Genomic DNA, 22,859 nt, shown 5'->3' with positions numbered 1-22,859 from the left:
GTGGTATTTGTTTTCCTCCAGAACACATATAGAAAGATCTAACTGAGATATTTATATTGCTTTGCTTGTCTCAGTGAAGCACTTTTATTAGCTCATAATGATGAGGTTAGCTTATCTAAATGATTTTTACAGATGAATCTGTTACTGCCCGGTGGCACCAAGAACAGGTTGGCACAGCATGAAGAGGAGAGTTTCTTTTCCGTTTTCCCTAGTCCATCCCCTTCTTGCTGTCATTCTACTGAAGATGTTTGATAGTTTTTCCCTATGACAGCTGTTTCCTCAGAAAGGAGAGTAGCATGAGTGATTTTTGAATGCCTTTAGACACTCCTTTAGACAGCCCAGGAGTGGCGCTCGATCACCCTTCCGGGCATTGAAATAGAACTGGGGTGGGGAAGGGAGGGAGGAGGAAGTTGGAGAGCAGGCAAACCAGGCATTTGCATAGGGGGGAGGCTGAATTCGGTACCCCCACCCTGCCGACGCCCTAGTTTGCCTAGTGGGCAAGTTGGCCCTGATCACATGGCCCTCTGAAGTGACTTTTCAGGGTTTCCAACAGGAAAGTGGGAAAGGGAAAGCCATATCATGCTCCTGGTTTGTTGGATCCAAGCCACTTTTTTATGGATGGAAGAGAAAGGTGATGTGTGGTATTCTGCTTTAAGAATGGAAAGTTGGCCTCTAGATTATCTCAATAGATCTATGCAAGTTTCCATGGTTGTAGTGGAATTTGTGACTGTGCAAAACTGCTGCATAAGCATTGATGGTTTCTTGGATTTGCTTTTAATGGACACTTCCTCATCGTGATGGCCTCTGACCTGCATCTCATATTGTGAAAGGTGAATTTTATTTTCAGGGTTTCAAAAGACCCATAGATGTTCCAGTTTTAGAACCTCGTAGAATTGCATTTATTCATTTGAAAGCAGGAACTTCTTATGTGACTTGTAAAGCAAGGTTAAAATACTGCCTCTTGAATTATTCCTTTTAAAATCTATATATAGTAAATGTTGGCCCTTTGCTGTTTTTGATGCACTTTAGTGTGGAAGACTTTAAAAAGCATTTGTTTAGGAAGAAGACTGTGGCACAATTCTCTATTGTGTCGGGCTGAAACAGAAAATGCAGCTTAGCCTCTCATGAAACTAATAAATATACACTGTCTTTTATTATACTGTCATTATAGTGTAGCTAGAATGATGCTTAAAATTCCTCTTCAGATCCATCAAAATATAAAAAGGTAGGTGTCTCAGAGTGAAGAGGGCATTTACTGTGGGTTCCTTCTCTTTGGTGTATTTGAAGTTGGCACCATCCATTTGCAGCCGAGTGCGATTGAATTACCTCTTTGTCCATAAGAAGAGCAGGAGAGTAATGCATAGAAGAATGCTGACAGAGGCACTTAAGGTTTCTGTTTGCTGTCTTGTCAGGCAATGTGGTGCCTGCCTAGATGTCATATGACACATAAAACTCTAGTTGTTTAGATGATTCTCACTGGCTTTCTTTTTGGGAAAAGAAAGCATTTGCCTAAGTTTCCTGCGTCTTCAGGGCAGCACATGTGCAGAATAAAGAAAAAAATATTTAGGGCATAAGGTAATGTATATTTGAAGCAAGGGAGACATTTACATAGGGCAGTAAGCTGTTTTAATTTGGGGGTCCTGTTTGGAATGAAAGACAACAATATTCAAAAATTCAGTTTCTCAGAATATGAAGATTGTTCCCAACATACAAGTTTGGGGCAGTATTTCAAATTCAGGTGTAGGAGTAGGCAAAATTTTAGGAGCTGCTATAAGAAGTCTAGAAACAGCTACTTTGCAGAATTGAGTTTGAATGGCAACAGAAGTTGGGAAACAACAGTAATGCCCCTAACAATTCTTTTGCCCCAATATGCAAGCTGTAGTCAGGCTTGCTGCACTTTCCTTATGCTGTATGGTTTACTCATCACTTCATCCTACAGTGACTTCTCAGGTATCACTACAGTGTTGAACTGATAGATTCTTCAGCATGCCATTCTTGGCTACAGTCCTTCCCAGATTATAGATGACAAGTAGAGAGAACAGCAGCACATCAGTATCAAGCTGCAATTCCGTGGCTGGAGAAGAAAACCCATGTCCACCATTTTCATCTTGTATGTCTCAGGATTTGGGATCAGGGAGAGATTCTGTAGACTTCTGCCTTAGATCTGTTTAGGCCCAGAAGCCCTGAAATGTAGATTATTATTATAGGCATTTTATCTATGAACATTTGTGGTTGCAGTTGAGTTGCTCAATGCCATGTTCCTAAAGAGGAAGGCATCCTTCCTTTCATCCATGCCAAATACAAGCTACATTAAACTGGGGGTATGGTGTGTTTTCTTCTTTCTGTCCATCCACATGCTGCAAAAGCTGCAACCTACCCTGTAAAGAAAAGCAAACCCTTTTTCTCTTGTAGTCTGTTGCCAGTTGAACTTTGGGATGGAAAGGAATTTCTTCCTGATACTCACATTTTACAAAACAGAAGGCAGTTAGTTTCTTGAGCCATTTAGTGCATGGTTTTCTCTGATTCCCAGATCTTCTTTTCTGCCTGATAGATGAATGCCCTTCTGGATGATGATGATGATGCTGGTGAAGAATTACCAGTTCTAAAACAGTGTCTATAGCTAAAAGCAACACAATCAGCAATACCCCAATCTAAGGGCTGAAATTAAGGTATTCAGTGTGGGAAGGAGAGATGAAGTAGAAATTATATTCTTCAGCAGCATTAGGTTTCAAATTGCTATCTATGAAACCATTATAGCTGGTTATCAGCTCTTTTTACAGGAGACAAGTGTCCTTTCACTAAAGTTCTGCATATGGAGGCCGTTAAACTTTCAAAGCAGCAGATCAATGTGGGATGGCATTCTGCAGATTCAGCTGTGCAGGCCATGGTGAGCTCCATCATATTCAGGCACCATACAAGGTTAAGATCAACAGCCTTGTCTACAGAGACCAAGTTTAAAGTTGAGGACTTAGTTGAGAACTATGTCCCTAGGAGTCTCACAATCATCCATGTCACAATTTAAGCAGAGATTCTTTGTGAGACAGCCCTGGGTTTTTTCGCTTGTACATTTCTCGTAGATGAGAAAGGTGGGGGCATTAGACCTATTTTAGAACACAAAATATTAAATGTTTTCTTCATATTTCTAAGTTCCGTATGGTGTCCATTCTTTCTATTTTACAGTTTTAAAAATGTAACTGTTGGTTCATCATTATTGATTTGAAGGATGCCTATTTTCATATTTCAGTCCACCCTCAAAATCACAAGTTCTTACATTTTTCATGTGGGAACGAGTTTTTCTGTATACTGTCCTACCCTTTGGTCTAGCGACTGCACTCAGGATATTCACTAAGTGTTTACTCCAGTTATTGCTTACTTCTGTATATGGCATATATGTCATATATTAGATGACTGATTACTGGTGGTAGATTCCAAGGATTGATTGTTGAATCATTGCACTCTTGTCCTGGAGACCTATCAAAGATTAGGACTTCTGGTAAAGTGGGATAAGTCACAGTTAGTTCCATCTCAGAGGGTACGATTTATTGGAACTATACTAGATTCCCTACCTTCCAAAAGGTAGCTGTCTTTGCCTTTTCGAGACAGTTCATATCTCAGTCAGTTCAGAAAATTCTGTGCCTTTTGAGATATATGACTGCCTATGGCTAGGTTACATATGTAACCCTTGCAGCTCTGGTTTCTATCTTGTTATAGAGCTGGGGTTCGTGCCTTATGGCACAGATTTTCTGTTCCCAGACCTATTACACATTCTTTATTGTGGTGGTCTTCTGTGGATAATTTATCCCAGGAGATTTCCTTTGGAGTTTTTGAACATGAGGTAGTCCTTACTATGGATGCTTCACTCATGGGTTGGAGCGCCCACTGTGAGGGATTGCTGGCTAGGGGTACTTGATTAGAAGATGAGAAGCTGCTGCAAATTAACATTGTAGAATCGTGAACTGTTGTGCCCTGAGTTGTTTCTCAGATATCCTTCAGAACCAATCAATTCTTGTCCAGACAGACAATATAGTTAAAATGTTTTTATTTAAACAAGCAAAGGGGACAGAGGACAGAAGTCTGTGTCAGGAAGCTACCCTTGCATGGAAAAGGCAGTGAAATTCAATCCTTCCATTCAAGCTATCCACATCATTGGGGGTTTAAACATGGAAGCTGACAGATTGAGCAAGGATGGCACAGTCTCCCACAAGTGTTCCATAAAGGCCACTAACCTGGAACCGCTTTTTACCCTTGGGTTTTGCGACATGAAAAACAAGAGTGTGAGGTTCTGTTCCTGAGCAGGAGTAGGAATTGGCTTCCTAGGACAGGGGTGGCCAACGGTAGCTTTCCAGACGTTTTTTGCCTACAACTCCCATCAGCCTCAGCCATTGGCCATGCTGGCTGGGGCTGATGGGAGTTGTAGGCAAAAAAATCTGGAGAGCTACCATTGGCCACCCCTGCCCTAGGGGATACATTTCAGCTGCATTGGCAGTGAGCCCTGTTTTGTGTGTTCCCTCCATTCCCACTCCATTCCCCTCCATTCCCATTCCCACTCAGGTTAACAGAGAAAGTCAGGAGGGAAAGATCAAACATGATCCTGGTAGCATCCTTTTGGCCTCGTCAAATATGGTTTCTGATCCTTATGGAGATATCCCGGGGCCAGTTCCTTCCCCTACCAAATTGACTAGATTTAACCAACATCAATCAGGTGCTTCATCACAATCTGAATTGCCTCAACCTGACAACTTGGAGGCTTCAGAAAGAGATCTAACATTTTCTAAGGAGAGGTTAATGACATTCTCCTGCCGTCACACACAAGCCTAACACTAGGAAATCCTATATGTATGTGGAAGCAATTTTTCCTATGATGTAGAGGGAAGGACATGTCATGGTGGTGCCCCATTGCGGGTCATATTTTATTGTTTATTACACCTGAATACTAAGAGCCTGGCATTTTCTTTGATGGTTCACCTGACTGCTATCTCTTGCTATCACTGAGGAACTGAGGGAGGATCAGTTTTCTCCCATCATTTGTCTAAGAGGTTTCATTCTGGTTGAAATATCCTGTACCAACTGAAGTTTTCAACAGTCTTCAAGGGCAGCTCCAGGTAGAATATTTTGCAGTAATCCAATCCAGATGTAACCACGGCATGCACAACAGTGACAAGATATTTTTTTGCCCTGGAAGGGCTGCTGTTGAATTAATATCCAAAGCTGGTGAAAGGTACCCCTGGGCACTGCTGCTATCTCTTTTTCCAACAGGAGACCCAGGTCATTGTACATGGTTTACTAGAATAATATTGTCAGAGATGGGCCCTTTTCTGAGCTACAGTCTAAATTTTGCCAGTGATAATCAAAAGTGTGAAGTGATGAGGGAGAAATATTTGGTTGTGAATTGTACTATGTCTGAGTCTGTTTGGGAAAGGAGGCTTTAAAAATCCAGCAACTTGAAAGACAGCAAGTTTGAAGGCTTTCCAAAGATACAAATGCTGTTTCAATGGCAATAGGTCACAATGTCAGTATGCGTGAAACTCATGAGCTAGGTCTTTGGAAATAATGAGGACTGCCCTGTTGCCTTCCAAGGACAATAAGAAGCTTTGGGAGGAATCTTGTAGGACATGGTCTGAACTTGTGTTGTAGTGGTTAGAGCCCTATGACATGACTTTAGGCTAGTCACTCTCTTTTAGCCCAGTGCACTTTACAGTGTAATTGTGAGGATAAAATATTGGAAGAGAGAAATATGTATGCCATCCTGAGCCAGAAAAGGCTGGACAAAAATGTCACAGGTCAAGCTGCCCTATACTGCATCAGACTGTCAGTTCATCAAAGTCAGTATTGTTTGCCCATCTCTGACAATATTATTCTAGTAAACCATGTACAATGACCTGGGTCTCCTGTTGGAAAAAGAGATAGCAGCAGTGCCCAGGGGTACCTTTCACCAGCTTTGGATATTAATTCAACGGCAGCCCTCCAGGGTCTTTCGTATCAGCCAGGATCTATAACTGGAAATGCTGGGGATCGAATCTGGGACCTTCTGCATGCAAAGCAGAGGCTCTTCCACTGAGGCACAGCTCCTCTCAAGATATATTCTAGATAGTATGATACTAAGGTGTAGTTCTGTATCACCTTGACATTTTGGTCCTCCATAAGAGGCAGCTAACTACTCAGTGAGGACTGAAACTGCACAATGACCCCATCTGTCCCAGTTACTTCAAGGCAACAAGAGTTTGATTGATCAAGTGTAATGGAGGTTTAGGTGTCCAAATGAACCAGCTGAGGCTCAGAGCCAGTAGTATTGGTTGAAAGGAAGAAAGCTACTGGAGAAGTTGAGAAAGATGACATCTATACCCAGTTGGAAGAATGTTGGCTGTCATTTGCTATATTGCTCTGTTCTTTATATTCTTTGATTATGGAGTTGCTGCTGGATACTGAACATAGCAAGTGGAGCCAACTATAGACCTGTTTTTTTCCCCCCAGTGTAGAGCTGAGTGACAAGTATGTGAACTCTGATTTCAGCTCCAGCTACCCAGTTTCATTTGTCACAATGAAGCTAAATAACTGTGATGTTCACGGTAATATGACTATACCAAGATTTTAGGGAGGTAAAAATCTGCTTTGTAACTAAACTGCTGCTTATTAAGCAGAAGGCAATTATTGCTTTATATGTGTTCGACAAGGAGTTTTTTTGTAGCTTCAAATTGTATACTTTTTCACTAACACACTAGTAGCAAAAAAACCAGTGTCAAATATAATTACTCCTAGGAAGGGTGTGTATGTGTGTTGTGCAGGTTTTGACTTTCAAATAATCACGTTTAGGGTGTTATAGCTCATTGCTTGAGTTTGGGCAGGGGCAATGAAGAGCTGAACTTTTTTTATTGGTTGGTTAAATGTCAATAGCATCATCTGGCTTGTAGTGTTAGTATACCATCTGAATATTTTTATGGTGTTATAGAGATCCAGATTACCCACATATTGTGATCTTTCAGATGTTCCTCCATGGAGTGGAATCTCTAGGGTATTGAAAATGGTCCTCAAAAATTTTAGTGGCTTGGAATGTGGTGTTGATAAGACTATAGTGACATGCACACTGAGCAGATTTGGATACCACTTCCTACCCACTTAGCACCCTGTCAATGATTTTCCTTGATTGCATCTTCCTTTGCAGGCCCAAAAGTGCAGGATGCACACTCTGTTGACTACTGTTTTGTGCTCTCTCTTCTCTCTTCTCTGCCTTGCTACAAGTTTGCTCCTGTGTGGTCATTTTTACTATTTTTGTGTCTAGTTGTTGTTTTACTTCTCCTGGTGTGCCTATATCAGACGTGCATTCAGTATCCATATAATTTGGGATATTCCGATGCAGGCAGACTACTTGATGGGGCATATGCCTTTAAGGGTGTAGTTTCATTCTAGTCAACTTTAAAGATTTTCACTGCTTAACAATAATTATTTTAATGTTTTGATAGGCACCCACTTAGAAGTAAGCATCTTTAGCATCATATTTTACATGGAGACTGTTGTGATTTACCAACTTGCAGAATTGTCCAGAGTTGATTGTAGTGTTAGAAGAAGGTGGAATGTACAAGAAAAAGAATAATTATAGGCTCTGTCCATCTGTGGAAGCAATGAGACATTTGTCTGCATTTCTGAAGTAGATAAACTTTGTCACTTCCAAACTGGAGCAGTTTTAAGCAGACTATTTATGTGTATTGATTCTCGTAGATAATATTTTATGTACAGCACCATCAAAGTTTCATAAGCACCAGATCAGGTCCATGCATCAAAGAGCTTACTCTCAATTCTTTTGGGTTGAGGAAACAAAACAAGGGAGGGAAAGGAAGAATAACATAGGACAAATTTGCACAAAAGCACATGCGTTAAGGGCTTCATTTCAGTTGGGGTTGAGAAGATGAGGCAGCCTTCAGGGAATGTTGGCTTTTGCTGGAGAAATTTGAAATGAGTATGTTTCGTGTTTTCAGGACAGGTGATGTGGGTCAGATACCAGGCTGTGCATCTCAACTTGCATTAAAAGTGCTACTGTTTTAATGATCTGTGACAGAAAGTGTTATTTCCCCCTCCCCAAAGAAAGCAGTATAACTGCAGATAGAAATAATATTTTAACGCTTGTAGACCCCTCTCCCTTTTTTGATTTTGCCTTCCGATGCGTCTTGCATTCCCTCTTTTGTTCCACTTTGCACCCGGGTTTTGTAAATAGCAGCAGCGGCAGCAGCTCTGGGCCTTAGTGCACAGCAATCTGTTAAGGAGATAAATAATCTGCTTTGGCATGACACTCCTACTCTCCTCTTTAATTTGTCTTACACAAGGAAAATTATAATTAAATCATTCAGGGTAAACCCTTGAGTACAGAGAGGGGAGAAAAACACAGACACTTTGGTAAAGATTGCCAGTAGAGACCAACTTCCCTGTTGTGCCGAGTGGAGACATTTATCAATATTGAACACTATTAAAAGGAGAACATTTTTGTGCAATTTGTGAGGCGGATGCCAAAGCTCAAATCAAGGCTTGTTAAGCTCCTTTTCCCTGTGCAGCAGTGGGCAATTCGGCATTGTTAGCATTCTGCTCTGACAGCATGTTTTCCATGCTTGGATTTTGCTCAGACAATTTAATAATGTTTGTTGTGCTGATTATATACATGGGTATAAACTCACTCAATGTAATAAATGTACCTCGGTCATTTCTGCCCTGAGGGAAGTGTTTAGCTTATATGTACTTGCATTCACTAAGAATAAGCAAAAGTGAGACCAGCCACTAGCTTGCAAATCTCAGTGTTTGGTTCTCTTGGACAGAAACTCAGCAGCAGCACAGTGATAAACTATACAAAAGCAGGGCAGAAGCTCCTCTCCGTTTTTTAAATAAAAGGTTCTATTGCCTTCCACAAGTTTGGGGAGGCTTATGCTGCTTATTTAGACAAATGACAGACATGAAATCCAGTTTGTAAAAGGTGGACAGGCTACATCATAGCCACAGATGTTAATTCAAGTGTGAAAACTTCTTTTACATTCTGACAAAATATCTCAGTCCCTGGAGACCTCAAGGGTTAAGGTCTAGAAGAGATACTTCCCTCCTTCTACCAGGATTGAATTAGCTATGGAGGGATATTACCCAAATGCTCGTGCCAGCTGACCCCGCCCAACCATAAATTCTGAAAGGAAAGTCTTTAAATATAAATTATAAATTTCGTCAACTTTTCCATTTTCTTGTTGCTTCAGTTTCTTTTTAGATAGAATCCAAACTTTCTTCCAAATTTACATTATCTTCCTCAGTACAAGCACGGGTTGTCCTTAAAGAGACGAGAGGAGAGCATTCCTTTCTCTTGTTTACTCTCGATGCAGGGGAGGAGGGAGTTAACTTGGAGAGTAATAATTCACCCGAGGCTGCGTCATATGCTGTATATGGGGTGGAGCCTTTTTGGATATATAATTTGCCTGATTGTAGCCATTTATATTTAATTTTTAAGTCCTGCAGTTTGGTAGTTGTATCCTTGAGGTCTCTTCTGATTCTTTAAAATTCAGGAGGAAGATCCAGAAAGACCTGAATCTTTAACCCCTGATAGTCCAAGCCTCCCCTCTCCCTGGCCTCTGCAAAGACTCTTTGCCTCATTCGATAGTGCTTAAACTGCACCAAAATATCTCTAGTATAACACATTGTCTTCACATACCTTGCCGGCACAATATACTTTTTGAATGAGTGGGAGAACTTCGGACTCCAGATGAGTTGCTTCAGCAAGCCAATTTGCCATAAATACATATAAGTCCATTTTAGCTTCCAAATCAGATTTAAAACCTCTAAACTTTAAACACAGCTCCCGGTTACGAAAGTCCATTGATTTTTTTTTTTAAAGTAGAAGGAATAATGAAGTTCTAGAAGAAGAAGGAAATATTGAATGCTTGTGGTATTAAACTTTAAAAATGTGTTAGGGAAGATAGTATTGTTGAGCTTAATTATTCCTCTGCTAAAAAAATATTTTAAAATATAAATAGACATACATATATATATATATATTAAGAAGTGTGGAATGGTAACACATGAAGTAATCTCCAAAGAGATAGATCAACTTTAGTTTATGTTAACTCAGGTGAGAAGTTATTAAGTTGATTTGTTATTGTTGTACACTCTTTTGTTGGAATAGGTATGATTTATAATGAGCCTATAATTAAAAAAAAAGTGTGAAAACTTGTTACAAGACAGTTAATTTAAGAGAGCTACAGTTCAAGAAACCAAGAGTTTGGTAGGTAACATGAAAAGCAGGAAGAAGACAGGACGGCAATGCCTGCTTCTTCAAGACTATTGAATGTAAGTCCCACCTTCTTTTCCCTTTTTCTTTTGAAGTTATTTGCCTTAGTTAGGCAGCATTTTAAAAAATTATTTCCGAATGAACCTCTCACTTTATGAAGTCTGTCCAAAATGGCTGCCAGTTAAAGTACAACAGACTTACAATGAAACCATATTAATCATTGCACAGAGACAGCCAACATAAACTAAATTCTTTTTGGTCCAGGTATACCAGATCTGTTGCCCAGTTAACCCTTTGAAAGGCTCAGTTAAACAAGCTTGTAGAAATAATAAAAGGGAGAGAGGGTACAGTAAACTTCATTCTGGAGACTCTTTCACAATGACAGGGCTACCAATGGAAGAGAAACTGATCTTCACCTCACCAGTGGCAAACCTACTTGGCCGAACAGCTTTTCTACTCAGTTCCTTTTTAATGCATTGTGGATGAAACACCGTCTCAATTTTCTCTAGTCTTCTAAAGCAACAAAGATATAGGGTTGTTGTTGTTGTTGTGTGGGGAGTGTCTCTCTGCCATGATGACTCACATCCTAAGGCAAGGCTGCTCAATCTGATCGCCACAACATTTCTCTCATGTGCTTAGGAGGAAAAAGGCCACATGCTTTAGCACTTCTGCAGTCTGCCTGAAATTGACTAAGAATATCAAGAGTGTCTGTCAGTTGAGTTTCAAAATGAGCTGTGTGCAATAGTCCTTCATACAGAAGAGAAGGCTTTCTCAAAACCCCCCAAATCAAGCAAAATATCAGATGTTTCCAGTTCCAATCAAAGGATCTCAGTTAGTGTTTCAGCTGAACCTTTGCAGTCTCTAAAGAAGAAGAAGAAGAAGAAGAAGAAGAAGAAGATATTGGATTTATATCCCGCCCTCCACTCCGAAGAGTCTCAGAGAGGCTTACAATCTCCTTTACCTTCCTCCCCCACAACAGACACCCTGTGAGGTGGGTGGGGCTGGAGAGGGCTCTCCCAGCAGCTGCCCTTTCAAGGACAACCTCTGCCAGAGCTATGGCTGACCCAAGGCCATTCCAGCAGGTGCAAGTGGAGGAGTGGGGAATCAAACCCGGTTCTCCCAGATAAGAGTCCGCACACTTAACCACTACACCAAACTGGCTCTCCTTGAATGTTGTGGGTTCTTCAGAATCAAACTAAGTATGTCTATCCTGACAATATAGTGGGATGGATGTGATAAACAGTTCTAGTGAGGTTAACTTTTGTTGGATTATTAAAAAGAATTTTCAAAATCCACAAAATCTTAGTGTGCATTTTTGTCACGTCAGCTGTTACCCTTCATAAGCCTGCTTTCATAGTCTTTTTAATGAATAGGTGTTCATTTGTGAATCAGGGTTTTTTTGTAGCAGGAACTCCTTTGCATATTAAGCCACACCTCCCTGATGTAGCCAGTCCTCCTGGAGCTTACAGCAGGCCCTGTACTAAGATCCCGGTAAACTCTTGGAGCATTGGCTACATCAGGGGGGTCAGGCCAAATAAAAGTTCCTGCTACAAAAAAAGTCCTGCTGTGAATCATTAGATTCATACACAGTTGAAAAATATGACAGGTTGACTATAGCCCCACATTCCACTGTCATTGATTGATCATTTCAATATTTCTTCTCTGTAGTTCCTGTTTTTATAGAAGTACACTGAAGTAGGTAAAATTGTCTGGAACTAAGTGACCAGTGAGCAAGCTGAAGAAGAGTAATTTTCTTCCTTCCAACAATTGTCAAATGGGCATAATACACAAAAGGAATAAGTCCTCTAAAGTTTGGAAATGGATCTTGGACATGTTTGAAAGCTTTAGTTTAACATGGGTGGCCAAACTTACTGAACGTAAGAGCCACATAGAATAAATATCAGATGTTTGAGAGCCACAAGACATGAATGTCAGATGTTTGCGAGCTGGGAAAAAGGAAAATGGAGGGGGAGGTGGAAAGAAAGCAACTTTAACTTTAAATGCATTCTCCAAGCTAGTCAACAGGGCAATGGGGGCTTCAAGAGCCACACAATATGCATCAAAGAGCCACATGTGGCTGCCAAGCCACAGTTTGGATCTAGAATGTTTGGAGCTGTTCAGCAGACTGACTAGCATCAGATGAACTGAAGAACAAGTAAAAAGCACGTTGGTAAATCCATTTGGTTGGATATGTTTTGGCATTGTTGGTGATGATCTCAATCAGCTTCTTTTGTCTTTACCTGCACATAACCCACAAGTTTGCCCACCTATCCTGAACTAATTTATTAATATGCTAATATGCACATTTATTACACCCGCATAATGCAACATAGGTGGCTTTTGTGAGAAGTCTACTCTTCCCTCTCTCCTGCCGTGTGTTTACTACTGTTCATCCTTGCTCCTGTGCCCAACATGCAGCTTATGGTTGCATGAGCCTATTTTTTTATTGGCCATGAGAGAACAGGTTGTTTACCTGTAACTGGTGTTCTTCGAGTGGATGTCTGTGCAGTTGCTCAGGTGCTGTGCAGCCTTGAGTTTTCATGATGCACAAAGACCACAAAATAGAAACTTACTACTTCTCCCACAGTTGATCAATATGGTCTTTACTGAGTACTTTCTGTTGCTCCATCTTCCCCCCACCCCGCCCAGCCCCGATGATGGGGCCTCCAGTAGCTCATATTGCAAGAATGGTTTGTCTTGTGTTCAACAAGCTACAGCAATCCTAAAGCTCCTTCTGCAAGTATAAGTTTGGTGAAATGTATCTAGTGAGGTTCACCATGAGGTTTTGGAAAACTTTTATCACCTGGTCACAGTCTTGTCAACTCTTTGTGTTATACATATATTGTAAAGGGTAGCCCAGACTGAAAAAGTCAGCAGTTGGTACAATATGGCTTGCTGAGAACAAACTAATTCAAAGACTGGAATCCATTTCATATGACCTATAGTTCAACCCTATGGAACTTAGGTGTCATTGTGTAAGATCCCTTTGGGCTATTAGTATGACATAATATGTGTCCTTTTCATCAATATTAAAGAATTTGGTGGTGTTACTTGTCAGTTGTTTTCTTTTTCTGAGTTCGTTTTGAATTGTACCACTACATCTTCTAGTGTCTCCCAGGTGGGTCATTCAGGGTTAGTCTTTGGAGAAATATAGAACATTATTGTTGTTTTTAAATCAGATAGTGTTTTATTTTACAGTCCCTCACACACTCTCTTCCTCTAGACTACTATCTAACATGACAATTTTATCACTGAAGAACTTCAGCAAATTAGTTACACCTGGCCTCTTCCTTGTCCAGCCATGTTGAAGATCTTTAAGCTTTCTAGTGTGTTACAATGCTGACTTCTGCAAAATTATTCCATGTCTTTTCCCCACCCCCACTATATCCCCAAGTGATGTTAAGCTAAGCATTCTGTAATTGCTTGTTATATCACATGACCATTCTTTGGATAAGGGCCTTTAGGTTTGTCACTTTCTGGTTCTTAGGAATTTGACCTGACACTTGAGAACTTCTGAATTGGAATGGTTCACTGGTTTCAGGTCAGAATTAATAATGATCAGTTATGCACTTTTGTAGTATTAAACTGGTGTATCCAAAAGTTACTTTAAATAGATTCGATGAGCCTTGGCAGACATTGAACAGAATTTTTCCAAATTTTAGCATATGTATTGTTTTATACCTCCATCTGGTTAACAGATACCTAAATATTCTGTATATTGCCACCCTTGTTCTGTCACTAGGATACTTATATGTGTCTTAAATATCACTTCAGAGTGCTTTCTGCATACTGGTTGTTGATGACTTTCTGCCGATATGCACACATAAGTGTGTTCTGATGCTACAACCAGAGCTGTAAACAAGCATTGCTATCAAAATGCTTTCAGTCTAATTACAAATCAAGTCCTTTTCCTTTACTGAAATTTTCTGTTTCCAATCTAGCCAAGTTAAGCACTTTTAAGCCCATTTTAATTTCATTTGGGAAAATGTAAGCATATGTTTTACTCTCTCAGTGAAATCAAATGTGTTCTCAAATGCTTAATTGTGGCTGAATTGCAAAAATGAAATCACACAATGATAAAACTAAAGGAATTGATATTTCTTTCATCCTTTCTTTGATGTACCTGAACTTTTTTTGCTTTATTAGCTGTGTCAGAAATGTGAACTGTTCCAAAACAGCAAGGCAGCCAAAAAAACAGACTAACCTCTGAATCTAGATTGAGGATGACTAATAACTATTGGACAAATGTCAGAAAATAGAGGAAGTAGTTTAAGTGATATCCATGAGGCTATTTACTCTTGAAAGGATGAATCATTTAGCTTGGTAGAGGCTCTACTGCATTACAGATTCCTTGTTGGGGTACAATCCTGATCCTAAACCTCCCATTTGGTTTTAACAGAATATTGTTTGTTATAGTGCTAATGTTGAAGATGCTGACTACAAAGCAATGAACCATTTATAAGCAAAGTAAACATGATCCAATGCTCCAAAGTTTGATATAGAAATTGGATTTTTTTCCTAGGTTGCAGGCACGGGTACCATTTGTCTTAGATGTAGAACAAGTTTTAAAACTATTTTCTTTTCTTTGATGTGTTATACTTTTCATTTCCTTGGCCTCTTGTGTGCATCATCTAAAAAGTTATGCTAATACCCCTTTACCTATTTCTCTCCTTCTCACCCAAACACTAGCAATGCGTAATAAATAGTGAACAAGTATAAAAATGAACTCTTTCATTAATTTTAGGAGGTTTATATGTCTAGCTCATAATAATACATGCATCACTTAGTAGGTGTAAGCCTCCATTTAGTTGTGCAGAGTAGGGGTTTTAATAATAGCTTTACACACACATATTGCATTACTTTCTTGAATGATTATGGACAAAAACTGTTTACCCTGGACAGCTACTGAAAGGTACAGTCTTCACTGTCACATTTTATACTGGGCACAATGAGTTTAAACAAAAGCATCTGGAATAAGAAAAGCAAACCATATATTGTAAACTGTATTCTCATTAGAGCAAAAAAGAAAAAAACCCACAAAAGGAAGAAATGCTTTTACTTGTTTGATGTTTCCTGTTTCTGGTTGTATAAACAAAGGAGAGAACCATTCCTTTAGGAAAATGTCTTAGGAATAAGGGAGGCTTGCTTGTAAAAAAAAATGAACATTGTTTTGTGTGTGTGTGTGTTCACATGTGTATTGAAAGCTAACATTCTGATGGCTCTTTAAATGCCATTTCAAATCTAGGACACAATTTTCCACAGTACAGGTGGTACTGATATAGGACAGTCCCCTAGGCACTTGTTGCCAAGAGTTGTACAGCTTGTTCAGTGTCTGCATCCATATGGCAGTCTGTCCCATTCACAGAAAGACATTGTAGCCATGCCTGTGGGTGCTGTGGTCAATGTAGTGTGAAAAGTGGATTTTTAATTCTCAGCAACCTATGCTGTGCAAACTCCAGGTGTATGCAGTTTTTTAAATCACCAAGCAAATTCCTGAATGTAGCTGGTACTTAAAAAAAAACGTTTCCCTCTGTGTATGCATGTGTGTGTGTTCTTTGTAGCGGTTAAATTGGCAGACATGGTCATTTTATTTTGCAGTCCAGTGGATGGTACCTGGTGTAGCGTTTTGACATCTCTGTTCTTTTAATCTGGGCCAGTGTTTTAGACTACCCTAGTTCACTCCAGGGTTTGGTATGGACAGAAACAAGGGAAAAGGAAGTTGGACTCAATATAGCTCTAGACAGGGAAAAAACTGGACTTATTAAACTGTGCCCTTGTTTGAAACCATGCTGCCTCCTTATTATAATTTCTAGCATTAAGAACACGACACCTCAAATGTTCATCTTCAAAGAAACCTCTAGTTATTGATGGGCAAACTACGTGTGATGGGGGCAGCCACATTGTTCACATGATGTGGCATATAAAGCAGAGGGTAGGTAAACCCTAACTTTTGCAAGAGGAGAACACAAGCAAAGGGGAACTGAATCTCGCTCTCCCTCCCTGTGTTCTGTCACTCCAGACACCTTGCTCCTAGCCCAGCTGCAATACTGGAAGCAAGCTTGGTGAAGAAGAGTGGTTGAAGCTATGGAGTCTAAGACAAATGAGGGAACAGTGTTCAGCTGCCCAATGTTCATTCTCAAAAATTGTACACGGTGCTGCGTTTATACATGACAGGAGCAGACATATGCTCTGTAATCCTTACTCTGTGACTAAATTCCTCTTAAAACCTAAGAGAAGCCAACAAATAATGACACTTTGGAACATTCCAGAAGTTTCAAATTTTGCTTACTTTTACACAGATGATTCTCATGCACAACTTACAGTGAAATCCTAAATAGAGTTACATTCTATTCAGTCATCTTAACAGGGTTGGTTGTTTTGGTTTGGTTTTTTTTGAGCAGGAACGCACAGGAACACAGTTCCTGTTGGGGTTTTTGCCAGGGGGTGTGGCCTAATATGCAAATGAGTTCCTGCTGGGGGTTTTCTACAAAAAAGGTCAAGCGCCAGTCATTTCCAACTCAGGTGACATCGCATCATGACGTTTTCACGGCAGACTTCTTTAACAGGGTGGTTTGTCATTGCCTTCCCCATTCATCTACACTTTTCCCTCAGCAAGCTAGGTACTCATTTTACCAACCTCAGAAGGATGGAAGACTGAGTCAGCCTTAAGCTGGCTACCTGAACCCAGCTTCCGCTGGGATTGAACTCAGGTCATGAGCAGAGCTTGGACTGCAATACTGCAGCTTACCATTCTGTGCCACGGGGCTCTTAGCTTAGAAGGATGTAATTCTCTGTAGGTCTGCACTGTTAGTGACCACAGTTGAGGAAATCAAGGTATCAGTGAATGGGAGTCACATAACCATGGTCTCTTTTACATAATACAGTGGTTCAAATGTGGAACTTACTGTCAATGGATGTAGTATTGGCCACAGGAATAAACAGCTTTAAAGGGGGATTAGATAGATTAATGGAGGATAGATCTATCAGTGGCAACTAGCCATAGTGACCAAGGGGAACCTCCACATTCAAAGGCACTAACTCTCTCAAACCAGGAGGCAACATCAGGGAGAAGTCTTGGCTTCTATGCCTTATTGTTGGCCCTCCAAAGGAACTGGTTGGCTACTGTGTGAGACAGAATACTGGACTAGATGGACCATCCATCTAATCCAGCAGGGTTCTTCTTGTGTTCTTATGATTCTAGACTATAGAAATAACTTTTCCTTAACCAACGATTACCATTTCTTCAAGCTACGGGGTCTATAGGAGTTTGAATTTTGTGAGATAGTAGATAACTTCATACAAATTTGAGCAGACTTTGGAGGATGGTGGAAGACAGGAGGGCCTGGTGTGACTTGGTCCATGGGGTCGCAAAGAGTCGGACTCGACTGTGCAACTGAACAAGATAGCTTCATGAGTTAGAGGGGGAAAAAATGCCTGTAACATTTTGCTTCTTTTCAACTTCGAGCCCAATTGTGAGCTTGATAAACCTCTTGATAAAGAGAGCCAGTTTGGTGTAGTGGTTAAGTGTGTGGACTCTTATCTGGGAGAACCAGGTTTGATTCCCACTCCTCCACTTGCACCTGCTGGCATAGCCTTTGGTCAGCCATAGGTCTGACAGAGGTTGTCCTTAAAAGGGCAGCTGCTGTGAGCCCTTTCAGCCCCACGCACCTCACAGGGTGTCTGTTGTGGGGGAGGGAGATAAAGGAGATTGTGAGCCGCTCTGAGACTCTTGAGTGGAGGGCGGAATATAAATCCAATGTCGTCGTCGTCTTCTTCTTCATCTCTAAAATGTGTTTTAGTATTCTGCAGTGAAACGCTTTTTGTGGGTGGGACATGGGCCCAGCTGTAAACTAAAGGGAAAGTACTTACATGGCTTTCTTAATGAAGAGCATAGAGGATACATTTTTAAAAACTGAGAAAAGGGTTTTTAAGCACTGGCAAAACAGCGAAACTGGATGGTTGCTCCTGTATCCCACATTACCATTCTCATGCCAAATGTTGATCTATGTTTGCGTGATTATTTGTTATGCTGTTTGGATAAACACAAACAAATAAAAGGCACAGCACCTGCAATAGCATATGATATTTACACTACCTGTATGATTCAGCTGGTTTTCCTGAAGAAACAGAGAGGCTTGTGTCCTATGGAATTTGAGTGCTTTTTATAATGTGCAAATGAAGGGAAACGTGACACACACCTGCTTCAGTGGAAGAGCTTTGCTATAAATTTCCCCCCGTACTCCTTTAATTTGCACTTCTGGGGAGCAGTGAACAAGAGCTGGTTATTTTGGAGGAGTGTAAATTGAGAAAAGCAACGGCCATTTCCCATGTGCTTGGACAATGATAGGACTCTTGGAGAAGAACAATTCATGTTCATTTCTGTTTAACTGTGTGTAGAGGCCACCATGTAATCCTGCTGAACAGCCTTGATTTCTTCTCCAAGTGGAACCTTATTGGGATTCTTCCAGAAGTTGCATCTGATGGAGAATGGACTCTATTATTGTAGAAATGATGGGGAAAATTGCTCCCTTGAGAGACTTAGAATAGGATTTTTTTCTCTCTCTCTGTACCTGTTGATAGTGGTGCTTTGTTGTTTTCTGAAAATTTGACTTGCTTGCATTTGAATTATGGGCTTTAAAAAAACTTGTATGTCTGCAAACCAATATGATGTCCACACAAATGGTTATATTTAGGCATACACATACTATAAAATTAAATGAGTATTAATTTTCTTAAAGTCAGTCATATGTTTTCTGTCTCTTTTTAACAACCATATTGAACCAAGGACAGTGTTTTAGGTCCCCCCCCTTTTTTTGTCCTCAGAATGAATCATATATTCAAGAGCATAAGGCATTTCTGTGTTAAAGATCAGTGAGAAAAATACGCAAAATGTTGGTTTAATTAGAATAAAGTGATCCTGAGATACTGAATCAATCCAGCTTCATCTGAATAAATTAGAGAACTATGCAAAGAGGAATAAAATGAGATTTGACAAGGATAAGTAGCTTGTAGTTCTGGTAGGAAGTTGGAAATCAAAATGCATGTATAAAATGAAGCCTCAGTTTGGAAAAAGCAGTTGTACAAGGAAAAGAACATGAGAAATCACCATTTTTAAAGGCTAATATTGCTTTCAGAGCCAATCAGTTTGTACATTTTAAAAGTTGTAATACCAGTAAGGATACTGAAAACAAACTTGAACGGAGGATATCCATTGTAAAGGTATCTGGTGCAAATACTAAGGTGAGCACTTAAAATGATATGAAGAGTTGGAAGGAAATAAATAGGCTGTGAGCCAAGATTAAAGGGAATTAAATATATAGAGCCTAGGAAAATAGAGATCATGGGAAACTATGATGATAATATGTAAGTACATGAAGGAACAGTAAAAAAGAAGGAAGAAGAAAGTGTTCCTATTAGATAGAGATGAAATAACTAGAAAATGCTGGATCTTAATTTTTTCCCTATTAAAATACTGTTCTTCTAATGCACTTTGCATTCTAGATTCTGAGGGTGCCAAACTGAAATAAAAGTTGAACAGATTGGGGTACAGGTTGGAAAAATAAAATTAAACAGTGGAATTTTTATCCAAAATGGTTGTTCAAAATTAAAACTAGTTGATATATTCCTGCCATAGAGATAGGTTGGAGTCTTGTGAGGAAAATAGGAGTTTGGGTAAGACTTTGGAAAGCAGGACAGAAATAAATGTGGAAAAAATTGATAACGGGAAATAATAATTTTACCAATTTAACATTCTGTGTTAGTTTCTTGTAGAATTGTCTGCTTACTTACAGTAGAGTTGCCAAATCTGGGGGGAGGGGCATCCCTGTAGATTTAGAGGTGGAGCCTGGGGAGCGTGGAGTTTGGTGAAGGAGTTCAACTGGGATGTGATGCCACAGAGTCCATCCTCCAAAGCTGCCATTTTTTCTTCAGGAGAACTGACCTATATAGTCTGGAGATAGGTTGTAATTCTGGGAGATTTGCAGGTTCCACCTAGAGACTGGCAACTCCTAATCTATTGATCATATTTTGCTGCTCTGGTTCTAGTAGATTCAGCTAGGAGAATTATAATACGCTTTACATGGGGTTACCACTGAAAATTGTCTCGAGTTTTGATCAGTAGTTGTAAGCCAAAATACCCTCAAAAGAGGTTGAGGAATTAACATGTGGGCAACTATGGCTCAAAAGGATCTAGAATCTCTGTATACAGGATTCAACGTCCAGAAATTCTTACTAAATTTACTATGGACACTAATTAAGTAAAACAATTATGCTTTTATTACAGAAAACTATAGAACACACAAACAAGATAATGGATACATACAGCACACATACAGACCTAATAAAAATAGAGAGAAATACACAGAGGTAACACAAGGATGGACAAAAAGGGTGATAATTACAAATCGTAGTCTTCGAGGAAGGCTCCAATGGTGACGAATGAGGGAGATGGGGGAAGGGACCATCAACTTATCAGGTATCGGGGGCATATCTAAACAGCAGGACTGGGATACTGTCAGATGCACCCGTGTGGGATATTGAGTCAGAGGTTATAAAGTCTACCTTGATTCCTAAGGGGGGTAGGAGGTTCAGGGGCAGATTATAAGTGGTCAGATGGTACATGATGCTGACCCACATGTACATTACCTCAGAAAAGGGGAGGTTCTGAAGTGACCATAGGGGCTGGACTTGTGTGGTGGGCAGTGGCCATTCTATTCTGGGTACCTGATTGGATGCCCATATCAAGCCAATGAGCGGACCTGGCCCTGGTTACCTGATTGGGTTTTCAGGTAACAATGGGCAGGGGGAGGCTCCAGTGTGACAGTTGAGGGGATTAAAACAAGCTATACAAACTTATCTAAAAGTGACAATAGGTAGCCGAATTGATAACTAAGGTGACACCCGACCTATACGATAGCTCTGGCTCTGGGTGAAGCTGTTCTTCCTCTTATTTACTCCTCTGCTGGAACCATCCTTTGTCTTGGGTTCCGTTGGACAAAAGCTTAGGCAGTCTGGCAAAATCCATGCCTAAGATAAGCTTGATTGCCTTATGCAGAAGTTGAAGCAGCTGTTGGATATGTGAGTCTCTTGCTTTGCTGTAATGGGGTCCAGAAAACAAATGGATTCTGGTGGTGTTAGCCTTTGGTTCACAGAACCATGTTGGGAGGTGCTCTCCTTGATGGCTCATGGCTGCATAGCTTCTTCCACTTCAGTGACAGAGGCGGTACACACACAGAGCGGCTGGAAGCTCATCTGTAGTTCCAGCTAACATCCATCCAGAGATGTAGAATGCTGCTGCAAAGCTGAGACTTCTAGTATCCACATAAGCCTTGGAAACCATGGGCAAAGTCCACTTCTTAGAGCAGATATGTGCAAGTCACAATTCCAAGCACCCTGGCAACCAAGCTAGTGATTGCGATGTCCATGTATATGAAAAGTAGGGAGCTTTTTCTTACATAGTCTGTTGGCCATGTGAACAGTGTTCCACTAGTTTTGCACACACACACAGACACATGCAAGTGTTATTTGCAAGCCCAATTTCAAGGTGCTGGTTGACTTTTAAAATGGCTTAGCTTCACTTGACCCCTTTGAGAAGCAGTTGAAAACAATTTTGTTCTGCTGGATGTTTCAAGGTAAAACCTGAAAGCTAAAAATACATTTGTAGGTACATCTGCTGCTGTTTTGTATATCGGTTTGAACAGGAGTCATTTTGTAGAAAAATAGGTGGTGGAGCTCATCCAGGGATTGTTATGCAGCTGCACATACTATTCAATGGACAAGGAGGTGGAACTCTCAGAAGGAGGAGGTGGAACTCTCAGAAAGGTTCAGGAGCTGCACTCCCGTGAGCTCCCACTGAATCTGAGGCCTGCATTCAAATTATTTTTAATGTTGGAAAGGGTTTTTTTTTTTAAATTAACCTTCGTATACACCTGTTAAAAAGTGGTAAACCAGGAGCAAATGTGTTCCTATTAATAGTAGGCTGGTAGACCTTACTTTGGAGTCAAGTGGTTGACCAGTTCTTTAATGTGTTCTGATAGAATGACTGTTGCTCCAGTTTAGACTGTGTTGGCACTGTTCTGTCACTTGATCCTACACTCTTGATTACTGTACATATGACACTAGAGAATCTGAACTGCTTCCAGTGAAAAGTGTTTGAAGTGATGTAAGGCAGTATGATGTGGTATATTTGTGATGGCCCAAGCACAGACACCAAAAGAGAACACTTTACATAATCTCATAAATTTGTTCATCGTAGAACTTTATAAATCCAGAAATACTATACCATTATTATGAAATCAGAGGCACATAAATATTACATTTAGCATCCTCTGGATTGGGGCCTGAGAGCCTCCTGTTATTGATTATTTATATTTATTTATATATTTATTTGTTTGTTTACTTTAGCAAGGGTTGAATTCTCTTTGTTTTCATGAACTTTTTGGAGTCAATGTTCTGTCTGTGCTTTCCCAGTACTTGGAGTCATTAAGGATATAAGATCAGTATTCCAACTGCTATGGGAATTTATTTGCATTTCTTTAGCATAGCATATTGGCCCTATTGTGTTGCTGTGTCATATATCTCTTAACTTTCAGCTGTGTTAACGCATTCTGAGTCT

General features: G+C 40.2%; 1 protein-coding gene across 9 annotated transcripts in view; it reads left to right on the top strand.

The window, feature by feature from the left end:
- FOXP1 (forkhead box P1) overlaps positions 1 to 22,859 on the top strand; it is a 743,550-nt gene that overhangs the window by 615,097 nt on the left and 105,594 nt on the right. The window lies entirely within an intron of this gene.

The sequence above is a fragment of the Heteronotia binoei genome, chromosome 5 (genome assembly GCF_032191835.1).
Source record: "Heteronotia binoei isolate CCM8104 ecotype False Entrance Well chromosome 5, APGP_CSIRO_Hbin_v1, whole genome shotgun sequence".
NCBI classification, from domain to species: Eukaryota; Metazoa; Chordata; class Lepidosauria; order Squamata; family Gekkonidae; genus Heteronotia; species Heteronotia binoei.
The sequence above is the reverse complement of the archived record's forward strand: the minus strand, read 5'-3'. Positions and strand labels throughout refer to the sequence as shown.